Genomic DNA, 24269 nt, shown 5'->3' with positions numbered 1-24269 from the left:
GTCAAATAGATAGATAGATAGATAGATAGATAGGGAGAAAGAGAGAAAAAGGGAAAGAGATCTATCTGCTGTTTCACTTCCCAAATGCCTGCAACAGTCAAGTCAGGCCAAAGGTTGGAATTCAATCTGGCTCACCCAATGTGATTGACAGGGAACCAGATACTTGAGCCACAACCTACAACCTCCCAAGGACACATTAGCAGGAAGCTGGATTGGAAACTTAACTAGGACTTAAACCAAAGGACTCACATGGGACATAAGCATTTCAAGTCACAACTTAACTTATGGTTATGTGCTTTCTTTACTTTTGGGGTAATATTTAGGAATGGAATGGATGGGTCATATGGATGGCATATTTTTAACATTTTAAGAAACTCTAGAATTGTTTGCCAACATGGCTTTTTGTATTCCTAAAAGCAGTATATGAGAATTCCATATGCCCCATGTGTGATATGGTTAGTCTTTTTAATTTTAGACATTCTAATAAATGTATTATAGAATCTCATTGTAGTTTTAATTTGCATTTCCCTAATGATGTTGAGTCTTTTCATGTTCTTATTTGAAATATATATATAACTTTGTTGAAGTGTCTATTCAAATTGGTTCCCATATTTTCCATTGAGGTGTTTGTTCTTCTATCATTACATTTTGAGTGTTTTATATACATATGGAATAAATGTGATGTATTTGATTTTCTAAATTTTCTCTTAGTTCATGACTTATCTTTGAAGAGCAGTGTTTTTATTTCAGAAGAAGTCAATTTATTAATTTCTCTGTGGATTTCTTGGTATTGTATCTAAGAAGAACCTAACCTAACTTCTATAATTTTTACAGCTTTAAATTTACAGATCTATGAAAAGACTTAAGGTTTGAGGAAAATGAAATTAAAAGATAATTTTGGCAGAAAAAATTTATGAAATCCATGCATATGATGTGCACTTTGAAGAAAACTGTACATTTATTTCAAGTTTATTTATTTATTATTATTATTTATTTATTTATTTATTTTGACAGGCAGAGTTAGACAGTAAGAGAGAGAGACAGAGCTAAAGGTCTTCCTTCCATTGGTTCACCCCCCAAATGGCCGCTATGCGCCAATCCAAAGCCAGGAGACAGGTGCCTCCTCCTGGTCTCCTATGTGGGTTCAGGGCCCAAGGACTACCTTCCCGGGCCACAGCAGAGAGCGGGACTGGAAGAGGAGCAACTGTGACAGAATCCAGCGTCCCAAATGGGACTAGAACCCGGTGTGCCGGCGCCACAGGCGGAGGATTAGCCTAGTGAGCCATGGCGTCGGCCTATTTCAAGTTTCTTTGCACTAAAATGAACTAATCTTTTAATTTCATTTTTTCTGTGAATTTTTTGAAATATCCTCATCTAATTCACGTACAAGATATAGACCAAAATGTATTTTAAATGCATATCCAATTGATCCAGCAATTGTTAATACACTTACCCACTGAATTCCTTTCACTATTGCCCAAAATACATCATCCACATATTCATTTCTGGACTTTCATTCCCCAGTCATTGATATATTTTTCCATCTAGACATACTACCTGTCTTGATTAGTATAGCTTCACAAATAGTGTGAGCACAGTAGGCCCCACCCGCTGCCACATACCAGCCTCAGCCCACTCACTTGCTATAGAAAATGATTAAAGAAATCACTTACTATGATGTTTTGGTGGTCAATCCCAAAGCCACTTAAAAAGAATTGAAAAAGGCTTATAGGAAACTAGCCTTGAAGTACCACTCTGATAAGAATCCAAATGAAGGACACAAGCTTAAACAGATTTTTCAAGTTTAGGAAGTTCTCTCTGATGCAAAGAAAAGGGAATTATATGACAAAGAACAAGCAATTAACGAGGGTAGAGCAGGTAGTGATTTTGATTCCCCCATGCACAGCTTCAATAATGTTTCTTGGAGGACGAGGAAGGATGAGAAAGAATGGAGAAGTAAAACTGTATATCAGCCCTCAGTAACCTTAGAAGACTTATAATGGTGTTATAAGAGAACTGGCTCTGCAAAAGTATATAATTTGATACCAATGAGAAGGTCAAGGTGGTAAGAAAGGAGAATTAAAAAGCTGTCTCAGTTGCTGAGTACCTTAAATGCAAATAAGGATTCATGATAGGACCTGGAATGGTTCAGGAAATTCAGTCTGTTTGCAGGGCCACCATGAATGGGTGAATGGATCAGTCCTGAAAGTAGATGCAGAAACAGCAATGGAAGAAAAATAGTTCAAGAGAAGAAAATTCCTGAAGTTCATATTGACAAAGACATGAAAGGTGGCCAGAAGATAACATTCTATGGTGAAGGAGACCAAGAACCTGCACTGGAACCAGGAGGTATTACCATTGCATCGGATCTGGGCGGACCATGCTGTTTTTATTAGTCAAAGACCCTTTTATGATTATGGACACGATCGGTTGAAGCTATATGTGTTGCTTCCAAAAGCCAATATCCACTCTTAACAACTGAACCATAGTTGTCACCTTTCATCCGTGTCAAGCATGGAGATATCAAGAATGTGCTGAATGAGAAGCATCACCTAATCACTGAATTTAAGGTAACCTCCCTGAGAATGACTTTCTTTTTCCTGATAAATGCTCTTTATTGGAAAAACTTGCTGGGAAGAAGGAAGCGGAAGCGCCTGGTGAAATGGGTCAGGTAGAACCTGGTAGACTTTGATGTAAATCAGGAAAGGCAACACCCCAGCAATCGAGAGGCGTATGGAGAGGATGACTGTCATTAGTGTAAATGTCTAAATGGAGCCAGTAGATAGAAGTCACTGCTGGATTTTATATGCAGCAGAGGATGAATGAATGAAGGACTATATCCATAATATGCTTACTATTTGCTATTGTTTTTGTTTTAATGTTCAACTATTGTAGTGTTTTAAAAGTTATATGCAGAATAAAGGCAAATATGAAAGTCCTAACTTTGCCCTCTATATATGATGATTTCAGCTGTCTACATTGACAAGCTTAGACTAAAATGCTAGGTGCATGTATTGACTTCAGTGTATGACCATTAACTTTTAAGCTTATGGAGCTAAAATTGGTAGCTTATGAAATTTAACTTTCAGGCAGAAAAACGTTAACTTGTGGAGAAGTGCTGACCTGTCTAGTTATTTGCATTAAATGGGATTCATTGTGATGCTTCTGTAATTATTCTGTTGCCTCATATCTTACTTGAAGATGACATGATATATAATTAGCATGTGGTACCAGTAAGAGAAATTACTTCTTAAATAATGTTTTGTATTATGCTGCTTCCTGAGGGGTTGCACTTCTAGATTTGCATTCCACCCCCCCCCACACACACACATACATACACATATATGGGAATACGTTAACCAACCATGGTTACATTTTTTCCCCCTTTGGCCCATATAAGGTCCCAGGTTGTGACTTCTAAAGCTGTATAATTTAGAACTTAAATAGATCTTTATGTGGGAAAATAATTTATGTGTATAATACAGGAAGGTGTTCATTAAAAATACAGGCCTACTTTGAACCATTTGTCTTATGCTCCAAAGCAACTGTAATTTAATGTTGACAGTAAATTATAATAAACAACTTCAATTGTATGTTTAAAAGTGATAAATGTTCACATGCTTAAATCTGGATATCAGAATTTAAGCAATTCTTGAAATGCATGAGTGTCTCCTTAATATACTGATTAACAAAGGAAAAAATGTAGTTTTTAGTGTATAGATATTATACAACTATTTTTATATTTATTGTCAGACAATTCATATATTTTTAATACTATTTGAAGCATACTGCTTTTTAATTTCAATTTCTGATTGTTCATTGCTATTATATAAAATACAGATTTTCATATAATGATCTAGTATCCATATACCTGCTAAACATAGTATATTTGCAGATTTTCTACAAAAACCATAAATCCAACTATGGATAAAGAGGATTTTACTTCTACCTTTCAAAAAGTGGGTGTTGGCAATAGAGCAAGATGGCAACTAAGTAAGAGTCTAAACCAATGGTCTCAACACAGAGACACCAATTTGAACACCTGTCCAAGCATCACTCTACCTTTACAATAATGGGAGAATCCAGGTGAGAAGCCATAGTATCTAGTTTTAGTAAAAAAAAAAAAAATAAGAAAGGACACATTGAAGTAGGTCAGAAGAAAAGTACCTGTATTACCTCTCCCTCAACTCCAAGCAGCAATGTGAGGAGAGATGACTCCTGCTTGGGGAAAGTAGAGAGAATTTAGTCCAGGCCTTAGCACTGGGTCCACCACTATGAAACTCAGTGCCAAGGAGAGCCCTGTGGCCCCTGTCCCACAGGCCAGTACCAGTAGTCTGAGCTGCTGAACTACATTTGCTAGCTGGCCTTTAGCACACGTCTCTCAGCTGTGGGCAGCATGGCACAGGTGAAGACTCCAACTGTTTAGGTGGGGTAGAAAAGTGAGTATAGACTCACATAATGACCTTACAAAAAGGGAAGTAAATACACAGCATCTGCAGCTCCATCTCTCAATACTAACCCTGATCCAAGAGGGACTTTACTCAGTGGAGAAGGGTTAAGCAAGAGGCCCCTGGCAGTTCTCACTCATGCCACAAATATCTGAGACATTTATAACTAAAGAACCCAGCATAATGTGTTCCCATTTCAACAACCTCTACATTGCCCTGGAGAGATAGCAGAGCTCACGTAGTCTCCACTCCCAAGATCTTTATGCACCAAGCAATCTTGATACCCTGCACAACTAGTGTCCTGGGAAGCAGCTGAACATCTGTTCCCAGTGGTGCCCCAATAGGGAAACCTGTTGAAATGAAATGGACACTATGAGAAACAGTGACTTGATCAGCTCTTGTCCTGACGGTTGATGTACAATGTAATACTTTATCCATTTTAGTATTTTTTTTTGTTCTAGTAACATTGGTTGAACTCTGTAATTGACACACAATTATTCTTAGGTGTTTAAATTTTATATGAAAAGTGATCCCTGTTAGGAATTTGGAAAACATTATGCTGAGTGAAATAAGCCAATCCCAAAGGGACAAATACCACTTGTCCTCTTTGATAGGTGACAACTAACTGAGCACCAAAAAGGAAACCTGTTAAAGTGAAATGAACACTATGAGAAGCGGTGACTTGATCAGCCCTCACCCTGACTGTTGATGAGCAACTTAATATGTTATCCCTCTTAGTATTTTTTTTGTTTGTTCTACTTAATACTTTTGGTTGAATACTGTAATCAATACACAATTCTTCTTAAGTGCTGAAACTTAACTGAAAAGTGATCGCTGTTAAATATAAGAGTGGGAATAAGAGAGGGAAGAGATGTGCAATTCGGGACATGCTCAAGCTGACTTACCTCAAACGGTAGAGTTAGAAACATACCAGGGGATTCCAATTCAATCCCATCAAGGTGGCATGTACCAATGCCATCTCACTAGTCCCAGTGATCACTTTCTGTTCACAATTGATCATAATGATAGGACTAAGAACCAAAGGGATCACATAAACAAGAAGTGTCTGCAAATACTAGCTGATAGAATAAAAAAGGGAGAGAACGATCCAACATAGGAAGTGAGATACACAGAAGACCCATAGAATGGCAGATGTCCTAAATAGCACTCTGGCCTCAGAATCAGCCCTTAAGGCATGCAGATCAGACTGAAAAGCCCATGAGAGTATTTCAGGCATGGAAAGCCAAGACACTCTGGGGAAAAAAAAAAAAAAAACCTAAAGGAAAGATCTCCGCGAGTGAGATCCCAGTGGAAAGAATGCGTCATCAAAGAAGGAGGTACCTTTCTCTGAAGGGAGGAGAGAACTTCCACTTTGACCATGGCCTTGTCTAAATATGATCAGAGTCAGTGAACTCAGGGGGCTATCATAGCCTTGGCAGCTCATGACAAGAGCCTAGGGTGATTACTGAGGCCATAAACAAGACTGTCAAATTGTTAAGTCAACAACAGGAGTCACTGTGCACTTACTCCTCATGTAGGATCTTTGTCCTTAGTGTTCTGTACATTGAGATTTAATGCTATAACTAGTACTCAAACAGTATTTTTCACTTTATGCTTCTGTGTGGGAGCAAACTGTTGAAATCTTTACTTAATGTATGCTAAACTGATCTTCTGTATATAAAGAGAAACGAAAATAAATCTTGATGTGAATGAAAGGGGAGAGGGAGTGGGAAAGGGGAGGGTTGTGGGTGGGAGGGAGGTTATGGGGGGGAAGCCATTGTAATCCATAAGCTGTACTTTGGAAATTTATATTCATTAAATAAAAGTTTTAAAAAAAAGAAATCAATAGATGAAATGAAAATACAGCTGAGAGCTTCACCAATAGAATTGAGTAAGCAGAAGAAAACCCTTCTGACTTTTCGAAATGACCCATTCAGACAAAAAAGAAAGGAAAATTAAAAACAATGAAGAGAGCCTTCAAGACGTATGAGACAAAATTTAGCAAGCAGGAATTCTCATGATTGGGGCTCCAGAAGGAGAAGAGAAGGAGGAAGGCATTCAATAATCTTTTTTATAAAATACAGTGGCTAATTTCCAAACCTTGGGAAATATGTGCACATCCAGGTCCAGAAATCCAAAGTTCTTCTAATAGATTTGATTGAAAAGGGTCCTCTAAGAGGCATATTTGTCAATCTGTAAGAAAACAACACAAATGGAATTCTAAAAACAGCACGAGAAATGTTTCAGATCATTTATATGGGAATCTCCATTAGACTTCTCAGAAGTAGCATTACAGTCCAGGAGAGAATGGTAAGAAGTATTCAAAGAACTGAAGAAAAATTGCCAGCCAAGATTAGAATATTCAGTAAGGCTATCCTTCAGAAATAAAGGAGAAATAAAGGATCTTCCATTATAAGCAAAAAATGAAGGAATTCAGGACTACCAGATTGGCCCTACAATAAACGTTTGAGGGAGTCCTACGTTAGAGACAAAATTGTGATAACACACAAAAGTATGAGTCCCAACAGTAGTGCAGATGCACAAAAGAAGAAAAATCAAATGACTCATTTTATTTTTACTTTTTTCTGGATTTGAGTTTTCTAAGTACTTTTTCAGTTGTATTAATCAAGGCCATAGTTATGTAATTTTTTAAAAAAATATTTTTTTATTTATTTGAAAGGCAGAGTTACAGAGAGGCAGAGGCAGAGAGAAAGAGAGGGAGACAGAGAGAGACAGAGAGAGAAACTTTCATCTGCTGGTTCACTCCCCAAATGCCTGCATGGTTGGAGCTGGGCCAATCTGAAGCCAGCAGTCAGGAGCCTCCTCCAGGTCTACCATGTGAGTATAGGGTTCCAAGGACTTGGGCCATCTTCTACTGCTTTCCCAGGCCATAGCAGAGAGCTGGATCAGAAGTGGATCAGCCAGGACTTGTACCAGCGCCCACATGGGATGCCAGAACTGCAGGGGGCAGCTTTACCATCTACACCACAGCTCTGGACCCTAATTTTTTATTTTAGTCATTTGGTTTTGATATCAAAGTTAGTCTGCCAAAGTAAGTTGGAAAGTATGATCTTCCCTTATTTCCTGAAAGAATATATTATGGTGTTATTATTTCTTCTTCAAATGTTTAGTACATGTCACAGGTGAAGCAGTTTAGGCCTTCTGTCATCTCTGTGGGAAGATTTCAAAAATTAATTTTTTAAATACTTATGGTATTATTCATTTTTTCCCTTTCTGAGTTAGTTTTCTGACTTCATGTTTTTGACAAAATATGTGCATTTCATATAAATTGCCAAAATTGTTGGCATAAAATTGGCAAATTATTGGCACAAAATTATTTAATATCCTTAAAAATTTTAAAGTAGAGCTACCATATGATGTCTCATTGGGTATATATCCAAAGAAAATTATAACGGTATGTTTAAGACACATCTACACTCACATGTTTATCACCATTTAGAATGTCTAAGATATAGAATCAACCTAAATGTTCATCACAGATGGAAGGACAAAGGATATGTAGTACATATACAGACTGGAATATTATTCAGCCATAAAAGCTATGAAACCCCATGCTTACAACAACATGAATGAATGCAGAGAATTTTGTTAGTTGAAGTAAACTAGGTACAGAAAGAGAATTACTGCATGATCTTACTCATATGTGGAATCTAAAAAAATTTTTTTCATAAATGTTGAGAGTAGAACAGTAGTTACCAGAGGCTGGAGAGGGGCATGGTTGAAGATGAGCAGTTAGGAAAGACACAATGCAGTGCCAGCATCCCATATGAGTACCAGTTCATGTCCCAGTTGCTTCTCTTCCAATCCAGCATCTGCTGTGGCCTGGTAAGGTAGGCAGAGGATGGCCGGAGTGCTTGGGTCCCTGTGCTCACGTGAGAGACCTGGAGGAGGTTCCTGGCTCCTGATCAGCCCAGCTGCGGCCACTGCGGCTATTTGGGGAGGGAACCATCAGGTGGAGGAACTTTCTCTCTGTCTCTCCCTGTCTGTAACTCTGCCTCTCAAACAAATGAGTAAATCTTTAAAAAACCACATTGTACTCTATAAATACATATAATTGTGTCAAAAGTAAATAAAACTAAAAAAATCCTCCTCCCCAAATTCATATCTTATATTTCTTTTTAAATTTATTTCACTGCTTAAAACTTTCAATACAAGGTTGAGTATATCTCTTTGCCTTGTTTCTGAACATAGTCAAAAAGAATTCAGTTTTTATCACTAAATGTTAGTTGTAGTTTTTTTATTTGATAACCATTAGAAAATTGAGTAAATTATTCCATTTCTAGTTTGTTGAGTGTTTTATCAAGAATTGATGTAGACATTTGCTAAATGTTTTTTCTGTATATGTTAAGGTATTTTTTAGACTGTTAATATAATAAATTATACTGATAGATTTTAAAGTACTAACTTAACATTGTATTCCTGGTATAAGCCTCATTTGATTATGAGGCACAATCCTTTTTATATATGCATTAGAATTCAATTTGTTAAAATGTTCAAGTCTTAAAAAACTGGTACTAGAATAACTAGACATCTCCATGCCAAAAAAAAAAAAATGTAGACACATCCTTCACAAAAAAACCCTCAAAATATATCATAGACCCAAATTTAAAATGCGAAATATGAAAACCCTAGATGATAATTTGGGAGAAATTCTGGGTGATCTTTGGTGTGGAGATGACTTTTAAAGACACAACCTCAAAAGCACAATCCATTAAATAAATAATTGATGCATTTAACTTCATTAAATTTTAAAGTGTGTGCTCTGTGAAAGATAATGTCAAAAGAATGAGAAAAAAAGTCACAGACAGAGATAACATATATTCTGAAGACATATTTGATTAAGGACTGTTTATCTGAAATATACGAAGATTCTTAAAATTCAACATAAACCCTGAATAAAAATAGTTATAGTATCTGAAGAGACATAGCAATAAGTTATACAGATTGCAAATAAATATATGAAAAGAAGCTGCACATCATGTCATTAGGAAAATGCAAATTAAAAGGAAATGCCAATATACATTTATTAAAATAGTCAAAATACAAATAATGCCCACAACAAATCATGACAAAGATATGGGGTGACAAGAACTCCCTTTCATTATTGCTACAGGCACTTTGGAAGACACTTCGGTAATTTTTCACAGAATTAAACACACTCTTACCAAATGATCCAGCAATCTCACTCCTTTATGTTTTCCCAGAGGAACTGAAAACTTACCTTCACACAAAAATCTGCAGATATTTATAGCAGGTTTGTTCATAATTCCAGAATATAGAAGCAACCAAAATGTCCTTTAGTGTGGGGAGCAAACCGGACTAGACTGAGTTACTGGAATTAAGACTTATTCTATGCATCTGCTCTCCCACAATATGGCGCTGGGAGAGAAGTAAACAGCTTCCGCACAGCTGCCTCCAATTCAACCAATAAACTGTAGGACTTGCTACTGATTGGAGGAGAGCAGCGTACTCGGCGTGTGGGCAGCCGAGTTAGGATTGGCGGAGGAGGACTATAAAGGAGGAGAGAGACAGCATGCACCAGGAACATCTATGGGGAACATCTGAAGGAACACCTGTGCAGCCCCCGAGAGAGCCGGCCGGCGGTGTGCCGCTCCCCTGCGGAAGTGGGGAATGCGGCCAGGGGGAACTGCCCTTCCACGGAGGTGGAAGGGATAGTAGCCAACCCGGGAAGAACCAGCAGCAAACCCGGGGAGGGCCGAGCAGACGAAAGAACAGCGCAGGGTTCAGTGTTGCTCCTCCACGAAGAGGGGGAGCGACATAATGGTGCCGTGACTCGGATATGAAGCCTAGGCAGGGCTTAGTGTCGTTCCTCCACGAAGAGGGGGAGCGACATAATGGTGCCGTGACTCGGATAGGAAACCTAGGACGGATAGCAAACTTAGGAGGGAAGAAACGGGAAGAAGCAGGAAAATACCGGAGAGAGAGACTAGCGAAGAGCCTAGGGGAAAGCCGGACGAGAAAGGTGCCGGAAGAAGCTATTGAAAGCCTAGGCATAGACTTGGATATGGACTGTGGGAAAGAAGTTAGGATTGAAAGCGAAAGTGAAAGCTTTCATAGACTCGGATGCGGACTATGGCGGGGAAGCTAGGAGATTGAAAGCGAAAGTGAAACCTGGAGGAGGCTTGGACTCGGATATGGACTGTGGGAAAGAAGTTAGGATTTAAAGTGAAAGCAAGAAGAAACTTAGACTTAGATACGGACTGCAGGTTGAAAGTGAAAGTGAAACCTATAAGAAACTTAGACTTGGATACGGACTGTGGGGAGAAGCCAGGAGAAATGAGAGGAATATTGTTGGAAGAAAACTTAAGGAAACATACCGGGTAGAGAAAAATGTTAGGGAGGATGAAGCCGCGAGTGCAGGCCAAGGCAGAGACATAAGCCACCTTGGAATTCTTCAAGTCACCCCGGGGAGCAAGAGGCGAAGATCCGGAACCAGAGGCAGAGACGTGGGCCGCCAGGTTGAAATTCGCCAGGTTAGTCCGGGGAACTTGGACTGAATGCCGGTGGTGGCGGAAACATTCGCGGAAGCCGCCGCGTGCAGAGAGAGCACGGGGCGTGAATAGATAGGGAACGCTGGCGCGAGGCCGTGGTGCGGGCGCGAAGTGCGTGGAGACCGCGGAGTGTGCGCGCAGAGCCGGGAACCCGCCGGCGGGGCGAGGCGCCGGGAAGCCGCGCGGAGCCATGAAGCTGCCGGCAGGGCGAGGCGCCGGGAAGCTGCGGGGATAAGAGAAACAGAAGTTTAGAAGTAAGATGAGAGAAATAGGAATGCTGGAAGATAGAAGTAAAATGGGAGAAATAGGAATGCCCGGAGATAGAGAAATAGAGAAATAGAAAGGCCTCCCTACAACACTGCACTGTGAGAGCTTGGATTCGGTCTGCCTGATTAAGTGAGGCGATGAGCACGATGAGCACCTGCGGCGGCTAGCAGCTTATGCGCCGCAGGTCACCGAAGACAGGCACGAATTAACATCAGTAAGGCTTCCCCACAATACCGCAATTAGAAGGCTTGGATTCGGTCTGCCTGATTAAGGCGGTAAGCGCCAGCAAGCAGCTCGACCAGAGTATGAGCTGCAGGTCACCGAAGATAGGCACGAACCAACACTAATAAGTCTCCCCCACAATAAGGCAATGAGAAGGCTTGGATTCGGTTTGCCTGATAGGTCTTGTAAGTCCCCTGCAGGCAGAGCAGAGCATGCGCTGCAGGGCACCGAACACAGGCACGCATCAGCGCCTAAAAACCTCCTCACAACATGGCGAAGAGAGGACCCGGATTCGGTTTGCCTGATTGATAGGACTTGTAAGAGCCTGTGGCAACTCTAGCAAGTAGAGCAGAGTGTGTGCCGCGGGACACCGAAGACAGGCGCGTATCAACGCAAAAAATAAAAAGAAAGGGGGATCTGTGGGGAGCAAACCGGACTAGACTGAGTTACTGGAATTAAGACTTATTCTATGCATCTGCTCTCCCACAATATGGCGCTGGGAGAGAAGTAAACAGCTTCCGCACAGCTGCCTCCAATTCAACCAATAAACTGTAGGACTTGCTACTGATTGGAGGAGAGCAGCGTACTCGGCGTGTGGGCAGCCGAGTTAGGATTGGCGGAGGAGGACTATAAAGGAGGAGAGAGACAGCATGCACCAGGAACATCTATGGGGAACATCTGAAGGAACACCTGTGCAGCCCCCGAGAGAGCCGGCCGGCGGTGTGCCGCTCCCCTGCGGAAGTGGGGAATGCGGCCAGGGGGAACTGCCCTTCCACGGAGGTGGAAGGGATAGTAGCCAACCCGGGAAGAACCAGCAGCAAACCCGGGGAGGGCCGAGCAGACGAAAGAACAGCGCAGGGTTCAGTGTTGCTCCTCCACGAAGAGGGGGAGCGACACTTTAGCATGTGAATAAAGTCTGGTACTCCCAGACAATAGAATACTGCTTAGTAATAAAGAGAAACGAAATATCAATGAATAGAAAAGATAAGAAGGAGCCTTAAATATACTATAAAGTGAAAGGAGCCAGTCTGACAAGGCTGCATAACATGTGAGCCCAACTATATATCATTACAGAAAAGGTAAAATTACAAGGACAGTAATAAGATTAGTGGTCACTAGAGGTAGGGGAGAGAAGAACAAATAGGCAGAACACACAAGGTTTTTAGGGATGTGGAATTGTTATGATCTTACAAAATGGCACATATATGTCATTATATATTTGCCAAACCCAATGGATGTACACCACCAAAGTGAACTTAATGTGAACTACAGACTTCAGGTGATAACAATCTGTCAACATAAGCTCGACCATTGTGACAAATGTACCACTCTGGTGGGGGATATTGATAGGGGGAAGCTGCAAATGTGTGCTGACAGGAGACATAGGAAAGAAGGGTAATTCATTATCTGTATGTACCACTCAATATTCCTGTGAATCTGAAACTTCTTTATAAAATCTGTTTAAAGGGAAAGAGAAAAAGGTTGAGAATTTTGCAAATCCTTCTATGAGAGATACTGGTTTGTAATTTTCATTTCCTAAAGTATCCTTCATTGCCTTTGTATCAGTAATTTTAGCACTGTAGGATAAGTTCAGAATGATTTCCTCCTCTTCAATTTTCAGCATGAATTGTTTAGAAGTCATATCATATCTTCCTTGGTAGATTTCCAAAGTGAAATGGTCTGGAATGGAATTCTCTGTGGGCAAGTTTTTTACTTATAAATACAATATTCAATATAGATCTGGGGCTATTCAGGTTATGTATTTTTTTAAGGTTAGCTTTGTTAGTTTCTGCCTTTCAGGAATCTGTTTCATCTCAGGTGTTGGATTTATTTAATTAAATTATGCAAAATATCCTCTTTTTAGTTGTTAAAAAACTGTAGCAATGTCACCTCTCTTTGTTATTGATATAAGTAACTGTCTCTTCTCTTTTTCCTGATAATTTTGGCTATAGATTTATCAATTTATTGATCTTTTCAAAGAGCCACCACCTCCTGCTTTTATTGGGTTTTCTCTTTTACATTGCTCTTCTGCTTTTCACTTATTTCCATTCTAATTTTTGTTTTCTTTCTTTGGGTCTCTGTGCCCTTCTTTTTATACTTTTTTTAAAGGTAGAAGCTGAAATCATTGATTGATTCTTTCCTTCCCTTCCTCCATCCCTCCCTTCCTTCCTTGCTCCCTCCACTTTCTAATACAGGCCTTTAAAGTTATAAATTTCCTTTTGAGTATGGCCTCCATACTTAGTATTTCAGCACCTTGCTATTTTTTATGTTTTGAGTTTTCATTTTTATTCAGGACAAAGTACTATTTATTTAGTTTTTAATTTTCGAATTTTTTTTAAGTTTATTTGAAAGGCAAAGCAAGAGAGGGAGAGGAAGACACACACACACACACAAGGGGGCAGGAAAAGAGAGAGAGAAAGAGAGAAAGAGAGAAAGAGAGAGAGAGAGAGAGAGAGAAATATCTATCTCCCAACTATCTACTGGCTTACTTTTCAAATTGCTGAAACAGCTGTGTGGGCCAGGCTAGTCAGGAGCCAGGAACTCCATCCTAGTCTTCCATATGGAACTAGCCCAAGAAGTTGAGCCACTTCCCTGCCTTCCCAGGCACATTAGCAGGAAACTTGATTAGAAGAAGAGTGGCATTCTGTTATAAGATACTGGCATCATAAGTAGCATTTTTTATTATTATTTATTTGACAGGTAGAGTTATAGACAGTGAGAGAGAGAGAGACAGAGAAAAAGGTCTTCCTTCCATTGGTTCACTCCCCAAATGGCTGCTACGGCTGGCACTGCACTGATTCAAAGCCAGGAGCCAGGTGCTTATTCCTGGTCTCCTATGCGGGTGCCAAGGGCCTAAGCACTTGGCCCATCCTCCACTGCCCTCCCGGGCCACAGCAGAGAGCTGGACTGGAAGAGGAGCAACTGGGACTAGAACCTGGTGCCCATATGGGATGCTGGCGCCGCAGGCAGAGGATTAACCAAGTGAACCACAGCGCTGGCCCCCATAAGTAGCATCTTAAGCCACTGTGTTACAAAGCCTGCCCTCTTCTAAAATTTTTATTAATATTGATTATACAGATTGTGTTACAGTGTAACATGTAAACATATATGTAAAGCTTCTGATCAAAACAGAGTAATCAACATTGCCCCTTCTTTGGCATTACTTCATGATTGGAGGCTTACAGTTTATTTGTTCTATTTGTTTATACAATATATACTAAGTTGTTGTGGATGTAGTCTCCTCTCTATGCTGTATAATATTAATAACTTATTCCTTTAATCCAAACTGATTTGGTACACATTATCCAAACTCCATCTTTGCTCTCCCTGACAGAGCCTCTACCAGTTTTTCTGTGGTTCAAATTGATTTTATGTTTTTTTTTTTTTTAACTTCCACTTGAGGGAGAATATGAAGGATTTACTTTTTTGTGTCTGCCTTATTTAATTCAACAATGATGTCCTTCAGTTCCATCCATTTGGCTGCAAAAGACAGTATTTAATATTTTTATGACTGAATAATATTCCAGTAGATAATTCTAGTAGGTAACACTTTCTTTATCTGTTCAGCTGATGATGGACTCCTGGGTTAATATATTGGCTATTATGAACAGCACTGCCATAAACATGATGAAGCGGGAATCTCTAATACAATGCTATGTCTTTTGAATGTATACCCAGTAGTGAGATTGCTGTGTCATATAATGATTCCATTTCCAGTATTTCAAAAGAAATTTCCATTCTGTTTTCTGCAGTGGCTGTACTAATTCACATTTCAACTAACAGTGTATAAGTGATTCCTCTTTCTCCACCTTCTTACCAGCATGTGTTACCTGCTTTCTGATAACAGCCACTCTTAACAGGTATGAGATATCTCCATGATTTAGATCTGCATTTCCTTATTGATTAGTGATAATGAGAGTTTTTTTCATATATTCATTGGACATTTGTAGTTCATCTTTTGAGAACTGCCTGTTCATGTCCTGTGCCCATTTCTTAATTAGATTATTTTTGTAATTGAGTCTTTTAGTACTTGATGTGTTCTGGGTATCTACCCTTTGTTGGGCAAATATCTTGCAAATATGTTCCCCAATTGTGTTGGATGTATTTTCTTTATTGTCTATTTTGCTTATCCTTTCAAAAGTCCAGCTTTTAATTTTGTTATTTTGTTTTTAAGTTCCAATTTAACTTCTCTGTTCTGATGCTTATTATTTCTTACTTCCTGCTATGTTTGGGTTTGGTTTCTTCTTGTTTTCTTAAGTTCTTGAAATGCATTGTTAGATTATTTATTTGAAATGTTTCTATTTTTAAAATCTGTTTACTCACTGTTATAAACATCATTCTTAACACTGCTCTTGCTATATTCTAGACTTTGATATATTCTGTTTTCAAGCAATGTATTGATTTCCTTTTTAATTTCTTCAATAATCCATTGGTCATTCAGAAGCATGTTGCTCCATTTCCATGTATTTTATAAATTTTCTGGTTTTTCTTCTTGTAGATTTCTAGTATTAGTGCTGTGTAGTTTGAGAAAATACATGGTATGATACAAGTTTTTTAAATTTACTGAGACTTGTTTTGTGCACTAATTTATGGCCTATCCTGGAAAACATTCCATGGATGGATGAGAAGTTATTGTGTACTTGCACCCATGTGGGAGACATGGAAGAAGCTCCTGTCTCCTGGCTTCGGCCTGGCCCAGCTCTGGCCATTGGGTCCATTTGGGGAGTCAACTAGAGAATAGGAGATCTTTCTCTGTCTCTATCTCTGCCTTTCAAAATAATAATCTTTAAAAAATAAGAAAAATTTTTCTGCTTGTATCATCTGTACACTAATGTCAGGGAGGTGTTGAAATTTCCTACTAATATTGTATTGGAATCTTTCCCTTTATGTCTAATAGAATTTGCTTTATATATCTGGGCAGTCTTGTGTTGAGTGCATATAAATGTAATCTCTCTGAATCAATCCTCATCAAATGTAATGTCCTTTATATTTTTTCTTTTGAAAATTTATATAATGAAAATATATTCATTTATATAATTTTTTTTGACAGGCAGAGTGGACAGTGAGAGAGAGACACAAGAGAGAAAGGTCTTCTTTTTCTGTTGGTTCACCCCCAAGTGGCCCGCTGCAGCTGGTGCACTGTGGCTGGTGCACCATGCTGACCCGAAGCCAGGAGCCAGGTGCTTCTCCTGGTCTCCCATGCGGGTGCAGGGCCCAAGGATCTGGGCCATCCTCCACTGCACTCCCAGGCCACAGCAGAGAGCTGGCCTGGAAGAGGAGCAACTGGGACAGAATCTGGTGCCCCGACTGGGACTAGAACCCAGGGTGCTGGCACCACAAGCAGAGGATTAGCCTATTAAGCCATAGCGCTGGCCTCATTTATACAATTTTAATCATATAATGATACTTCCCACTCTCCCTCTGTCCCTCCTCCTTCCCTTTTTCTTTTAATTTTTTGTGATAGCATAGTTTCAATTTAATTAACAATCACAGGTTTAATTCTCCACTAAAAGAATTCAAAAAGTACGAAGAAGAAAGACCACTACTATTCCAAAGGCATATAGAAAAGGGCTATAGGCCGGCGTCGCAGCTCAATAGGCTAATCCTCCGCCTAGTGGCGCCGGCACACTGGGTTCTAGTCCCAGTTGGGGCGCCGGATTGTGTCCCGGTTGCCCCTCTTCCAGGCCAGCTCTCTGCTATGGCCCGGAGTGCAGTGGAGTGCTTGGGCCCTGCACCCCATGGGAGACCAGGAGAAGCACCTGGCTCCTGCCTTCGGATCAGCGCAGTGCACTGGCTGCAGCGCGCCGGCTGCAGCGGTCATTGGAGGGTGAACCAACGGCAAAGGAAGACCTTTCTCTATGTCTCTCTCACTGTCCACTCTGCCTGTAAATAAATAAATAAATAAAAGGGCTATAAACAGTAATCAAACTTCAATGTTTCAATTTCACTAATTTTGTATTCTATATATTAGGTACCACAAACTACAGAAAACATATATTTATCTTTTTTGGGTCTGGCTTACTTCACGAAACATAATGGTCTTGTGTATGATATGGGCATAGCTGCTCTTCCCTGGTTTTGGTTTCCATTTGCATAGCTTAAAATTTTTCAAAACTCCACCTCAGTCTATGTATTTTGTTACCTGTGAAGTGAGTTTCTTGTTGGTAGCACATAGTTGGAGCTTGTTTTTTTTTTTTTTTTAAACCCACTTAGCCAGCCTGTATGTTTTGACTGGGTAATTTGATCCATTTACATTTAAGGTTAGTATTGATAGATAAGCACTAATTCCTGTCATTTTGTTGGTGCTTACTGTTTGTTTTGTTAAGTCTCTTTGTTTCTGCCTCTCATTATTTATCTTTGAGTTTGGGTAGTTTCTGTCCTAACTTTGGATCCTCTTCACTTTCTCTTTGTGTATCTGCTCTGTTAGTGAATTTTGTACTGTAGTATATTTCCATTATGATTTTTATGGTCATTTTCCTTCTAATGCAGGACCTCCCTTCAGGATTTCCTATAGAGTTGGTCTGGAGGTAATGAATTCTCTGTTTTTACTTATCTCAGAAATACTTTATTTCACTTTCATTTCTAAAGGATAGCTTGTTGGATATAGCAGTTTTGGTTGAAATTTTTTTTGTCTTCAAGACCTTGGATATATTAGCCTTACTCTTCTGGTCTGAGGGGCTTCTGTTGAGAAATCTGCTATTAGTCTGTTGAGTTTTCTTTAATGTAATGAATATTTTTTTCTTTCACTTTTTTTAGGATTCTCCCCTTAGCCTTAACTTTTGACAATTTAACAATAATATGCCTTGGTGAAGGTCTTTCTTGGTTGAATCTGGTTTGGGCCCTTTTGAGTTTCCTGTAACAGGATGTCCATAACTCTTTAATACTTTGCGAATCTTGAACTACTCTTTCAATAAATAAGCTCTTGGTACCTTTTCCTGTCTCTTCTTCAGGTATTACTATAGTATGAATATTTACTCATATACTGTTATATCCTATGTCTCATAGGCTTTCATAATTCTTTTTCTTTTCTGTTTATTTGTCCATGTTATTTCAAAATTCTTGTCCTCAAGATCAGAAATTCTTTCTTCTGTTTGATTTGTTTTATTATAGAAGTTCTCATTTGTATTTTTTATTTCACTGATTGAAGTTTTCAGCTTCAAAATTTATGATTCTTTTAAACATTTTCTCTGTCAAAAATCTTATATATTGTTTTCCTATCTGTGTTCTATTGTATCTCACTGAGTTTTCTTGGGATCATTATTTTCAGGTCTTTTCCAGATATTTCATAGATATACTTCAAATCAGGATCTACTTCTGAAGAATGCTGTGTTCTTTTGGAGCTGTCAAACTGCATTGCTTCTTCATATGTTTTTCTCTGTTTGTAACTCCAAACCTGGTCTGAAAGTTCCTTCTTTATGGAGTAGCTTTCATCGGTGTTTTTTTTTTTTTTTTAAATGATGGAATGTGGTCAGTTGATAGTTGCTTTGGCTTTGTCTCTAGCTGAGTCCAGAGGTACAATGTCTGAGTGATTTCTTCAGCTGTAATCAATGTAAACATTGTCTACGAATGCCGCAATTGTTTGGCTGCAGCAGTCCATGGATGTAGTAGTAAGACTTTGAAGTGGATGTAGGCTTCTCAAGGTGTTGTCTTCAGACCCCAGAGCTGGGTGCCAATCAAACTTGGGTTATGGCAAAAGCCATTCGCCTGGTGCTGTGGGACATAGACCGTAAGTCATCAAGTCCACTAGGAAAGCCTGAGTGATGCTGAGGGTTGTGCCACCAAGAGCTTTGGGTGTAGAACTGTGTGATGTAGAGAGGATCTTCTCCATGTCCTTGTGGCTGGGTGTGAGGATTCTGGGGTTTATAGCATAAAAAGCCCCAGGTGCAGCACTGAGGATGTGAAGTAGGTCCCATGGAAACAACGTAGGTTATGCTGGGGATTGCTCACTGGCAGGTGTGTCCTTGAAGGAGTAAAATGCTGGTAGAATTTTCCCCAGTTTACATAGCATGCATTCGGGTGACTCTTAGAGTTCTAATAGTCGCAGTCCCAAAACTGCAGGACAGAAAGGGTACTTTGGATCCCACAGGAAAAGTTTTGGTTATACTGGGGATTATGCACTGTCAGCCATGGGCTTGCCACAGTGGAATGGAGACAGAAGCTTCCCCAGGTCTCACTATATCAAATTCAGAAGATTTAGCACAGCAAAGGAAATGATAAATAGAGTCAAGAGACATCCAACAGAATTTGCAAAACACCTGACAAAGTATTAATATCTTGATTATATCAGCAATTTAAACTCAGTAACAACAACAAAATCCATTTAGTCAAGAAATAGGCAAAGGACCTCAACAGACAGTTCCCAAAAGAATAAATACAAATGACCAACAAATATATGAAAAAGTGCTCAATATCACTAGCCATCAGGGAAATGCAAATCAAAACCACAATGAGGTATCACTTCACCCCTATCAGAATGGGTAAAATCCAAAAGTCAGAGAGCACAAAATCCTGCCAAGGATGTGCAGGAAGGGGAACAATTATACATTCTTGGTGGGAATGTAAATTAGTGTAGCCGGTTCACTCCCCAAATGGCCTGCAACAGTCAGGGCAGGGCCAGGCCAAAAGCCAGGAGCCAGGTGTGTCATTCAGGTCTCTGTTGTAGGTGCAGGGGCCCAAGGACTTGGGCTATCTTCCACTGCTTTCCCAGGCAAAGATGGATTGGAATGGAGCAGCAGGGACTTGAACCAGTACCCATATGGGATGCCAGTGATGCAGACGGCAGCTTTACTGGCTATGCCACAGTGTTTGTCCTGTTTGCTTTTGATTGGCCCATTTTGTCAAAGAGTGAAAAAGAATTGAGAATTAGTTCATCCCAATTATGGCACGTTATGTCCAAATATATATTGTTATTTATACGTGAATGATGCAGTAATCATAGGTGGCATCATATCCATTCTTAACTCATGACTCAACAATTAATTTTACCTTTTTGGGTTAAGTGAGCAAATGATGAACACTATGGAAACAATGAGTCAATTAGAATATGCTTAGAAGAAAAATACATCATAAGAATTGGAATATCAGGATATAATAAAGTTAGGATTCAAAACTAAGAGGTTTTTAAGTTATGCAGTGGATTCAGCTATTGGGGTGGTAAGACTGCACCTCTTGATTTGGTTATGAATGAGAACACATAGAAGGCAGGTGAGGAAATGTCCCATTTATTATGTTATTGACCAAGTGGAGGACCAGGCTGATGAAATCATCTCACATGTGGATAAGAAGTATATACCATTTGATTATGAAATCATTCTTTCACGTCAGTTTTAATAGCACGGCTTTATTATCATGTGCTCACTTTTCTCTAGCAGGTAGGCAGAATTAGAAATAATTTTTCCACTCAGGAAAGAAGACAGAAAATGGGTCAGAAGCCCCATTTTAAGATGAAGTAAGAATTTTCCATTCAATAAATAATCTTGACCCAATCAAGCCTGGCCTATTTCTGGTTTTTCCACACCTCTAACATTTCCAAGATCTCAATGGAATACCTGGTTATTTATGAGTCCTGAACTTCAGTTTTCTTTACAGAATCATGGTGATGCCTAACTCCAATTTTCTTAACAGAATCATGGTAATGCCTAAATCTGTTTAGCTTTATAGTCCCTTAGCAACTTTTATCCACTTGGGTTTTGTTATGACAGGCGCATATTACAGCTTAGGAATTGGCAGATCCTTGGAGAGAGGAGAGTACATAAAATAGTATTAGTCTACTTCTTTATAAATCTATTGTCACTGCACATAAAAATAGACATTTAGACTACTGGAATAGAATGAAACCCCAGAACTAAATCCATGCATCTACAAGCAGTTAATCTTTGACAGATGAGCTAAAGTCATTTCCTGGAGAAAGGACAGTCTTTCCAACAGAGTCAGGAAAACTGGATGTCCACATGCAGGAGTTTGAAACAAGACCCATATTGTACACCCTGTACAAAAATTAACTCAAAATGGGTAAATGATTTAAACTTAAGACTTTAAACTGTTAAACTACTTGAGAAAACATAGTAGAGATATGGTTAAGGCATTAGCTGAGGCAAAGACTTTTTGTTTAAGACCCCAAAAGGCACTGCCAATAAAAACAAAAATAGATAAATTGGATTATATCAAGTTAAGAAGTTTCTGCACAGCAAAGGAAACAATTAGCCAAGTGAAGAGACAACCCACAAAATACAGAAAATATTTGCAAACCACATGCCTTATAAAGGATTAATATCAAGATATATAAGGAGCTCAAAAACACAACAATAAAACAAACAATCCAACTAAGAAATGGGCAAAGAAGGGGCTGACTTGCAGTGCAGCAGGTTAAGCTGCTGCTTATAATGTCAGCATCCTCTATCAGAATGGCCGTTTGAATCCTGGCTACTTTGCTTCCAATCCATCTTACTGCTTATATGCCTAGGAGGGAAGTAGAGAATGGTACAAGTGCTTGTGCCTCTGCCATCCATGTAGAATACTTGGAAGGAGTTCTAGGTTCCTGGTTTTGGCCTGGTCCAATGCTTTCCATTGCAGGCATTTCGGGTGTGAACCAGCAGGTGGAGGTGATCTCTCTCTCTCTTTTCAAATTAACTAATTAAAAAAAGAAAAATGGGCAAAGTATATGAGTAGACTTTTTTCTCAAAGGAAGGAATACAACAAAAACATGAAAAAATGTTCAGGATCACTAGACATCAGGGAAATATATATTAAAAATCACAATGAGGGGACCAGCATTGTTGCATAGTGGGTAAAGCCGCTGCCTGCAGTCCTGGCATCCAATACAGGTACCGGTTCAAGACCTGGCTGTTTCCTTTCCAATCAAGCTCTCTGCTATGGTCTGGGAAAGCAGTAGAAGATGGCCCAAGTACTTAGGACCCTGCCCATGTGGGAAGACCTGGAGGAAGCTCCTGGCTTCAGAATGGTGCAGTTGCGGCCAACTGGGGAGTGACCCAGCAGATGGAAGACCTCTCTCTCTCTCTCTCTCTCTCTCTCTCTGCCTCTCCTTCTCTCTCTGTGTAACTCTTTTAAATAAATAAATAAATCTTTAAAAAAAAAAAACCACACACAATGAGGAATCATTTTACCCAGTTAGAAAGGCCATTAATCCAAACATCAAAAAATAACAAATGATGTGAGGTTGTATAGAAACAGGTGCCCTAATCCAGTAGGAATCTTAATTAGCACAATCATTATGCAAAACAGTATGGAAGTTCTTCAAAAAACTGGATCATTCATGATCCAGCTATTCTGTACTGAGAATATATCCAAAGGAAGTGAAACCAGCATATAAAGGAGAGATATGCACTCTCACCTTTATAGCAGTCCAATTCACACTAGCAAAGCCATGCCAACAATCTAGAAGTCCATCAGTGGATAAAACAATGAAAATCTGTCAAACACACATGATGGAATATTACTTACCCATAAAAGGAATAGGATCATGACATTTCCAACACAATGGATGGAACTGGAGACCATTATGCAAAGTGAAATAAGACAGGCACAGAAGAATAATAACATATTTTTTCTTACATGTGGAAGTTAACATATTAAAAAAAGTGTGCATGTCATATTACTTAGTATGCAGATATTTATAAATGTTGTCTTTCTGAATTATAAAAAAAACCCCTTATATAAAATTAAACACTTCTTTCCTCATTTTATGATCTTTGTCACAAATCATATACTAAAATAATATATCCACCCTGCTTTCAAAAAATAGTACTTATGTGTGCATATATATATATACACACATACATGTTTACATATGAAGCAAATATGGCAAAATGTTAAAAACTTAAATCTAAAAAATTAAACCAAAATAAACTTACCTCTTAAAAAATGGCACAGAATTCCTATTTAGTGAATGTAAAAATTATAAAGTCATTTAAATAAACAAAAAGATACAAATATTAAAATGCAGAATTTTGGAGGCCAGCCCTGTGGCATAGCAGGATTAAGAAATCTTGTGTAGTGCTGGTAGCCCATGTTGGCACTGGTTCAAGTTCCACTTGTTCTGCTTCTGATCCAGTCTCTGCTAATATTCCTGGGAAAGCCGCCAAGTCCTTTGGCCCCTGTATCTATGTGGGAAACCTGAAGAAGCTCCTGGCTCCTGGATTCAGCCTGGCACAGCCCCGGCTCTGTGGCCATTTGGGGAGTAAACCAGCAGATGAAAGATCTCTTTCTCTCCTCTTTCTCTCTCTGTAACTCTGAATTAAAAATGAATAAATAAATCTTAAAAAAATACTTTTAAAAGAAAGGAATGCCACATTGCTGCAATGACTTTGGACAAATTATTTCCCTTACTTGAATCTCAGTTTCATATGTAAAATATAAGTACAGTACCTACTTCAGAGTTAGAAATGAATCAATGAGGTACTAAACACATTTCAAGCATCCAATGAAAGTTGTAAAATGTTATACACATGAATAATCAATATTAAAAAAACATTGTAACATATCTCCTGTAACATCAGCTGTAGTGATATTACTGAATACGTCAAGATTGTTTTTATGAAAATATTGCCACTTTAGCAGCCCTCTGGAATTCTGGGCAAAGTAGAGTACTGTGGATTACATCACTGTTTGAGGTAGAATGACCACTACAATTGTCTTAATTACTAAAATATATACATAAAAGAAAATATGAGTATAATTATCTGAGGACCTACAAAACTTTCATTATTGCCATACTACATTCTTACTGTATACCATACCAGCTGTTGCCTTCTGGCCCACATTGTTGTATCTAAGAATGGCA

The 24269-nt window shown here is 39.1% G+C and overlaps 1 pseudogene; it reads left to right on the top strand.

The window, feature by feature from the left end:
* The first annotated feature begins 1462 nt into the window (after positions 1-1462).
* Positions 1463-2756, top strand: LOC100353944 (dnaJ homolog subfamily A member 1 pseudogene; annotated as a pseudogene).
* Positions 2757-24269: the final 21513 nt, after the last annotated feature.

This window comes from Oryctolagus cuniculus, chromosome 4, assembly GCF_051225735.1.
Source record: "Oryctolagus cuniculus isolate XC-2025 breed Fujian yellow rabbit chromosome 4, ASM5122573v1, whole genome shotgun sequence".
NCBI classification, from domain to species: Eukaryota; Metazoa; Chordata; class Mammalia; order Lagomorpha; family Leporidae; genus Oryctolagus; species Oryctolagus cuniculus.
The sequence above is the reverse complement of the archived record's forward strand: the minus strand, read 5'-3'. Positions and strand labels throughout refer to the sequence as shown.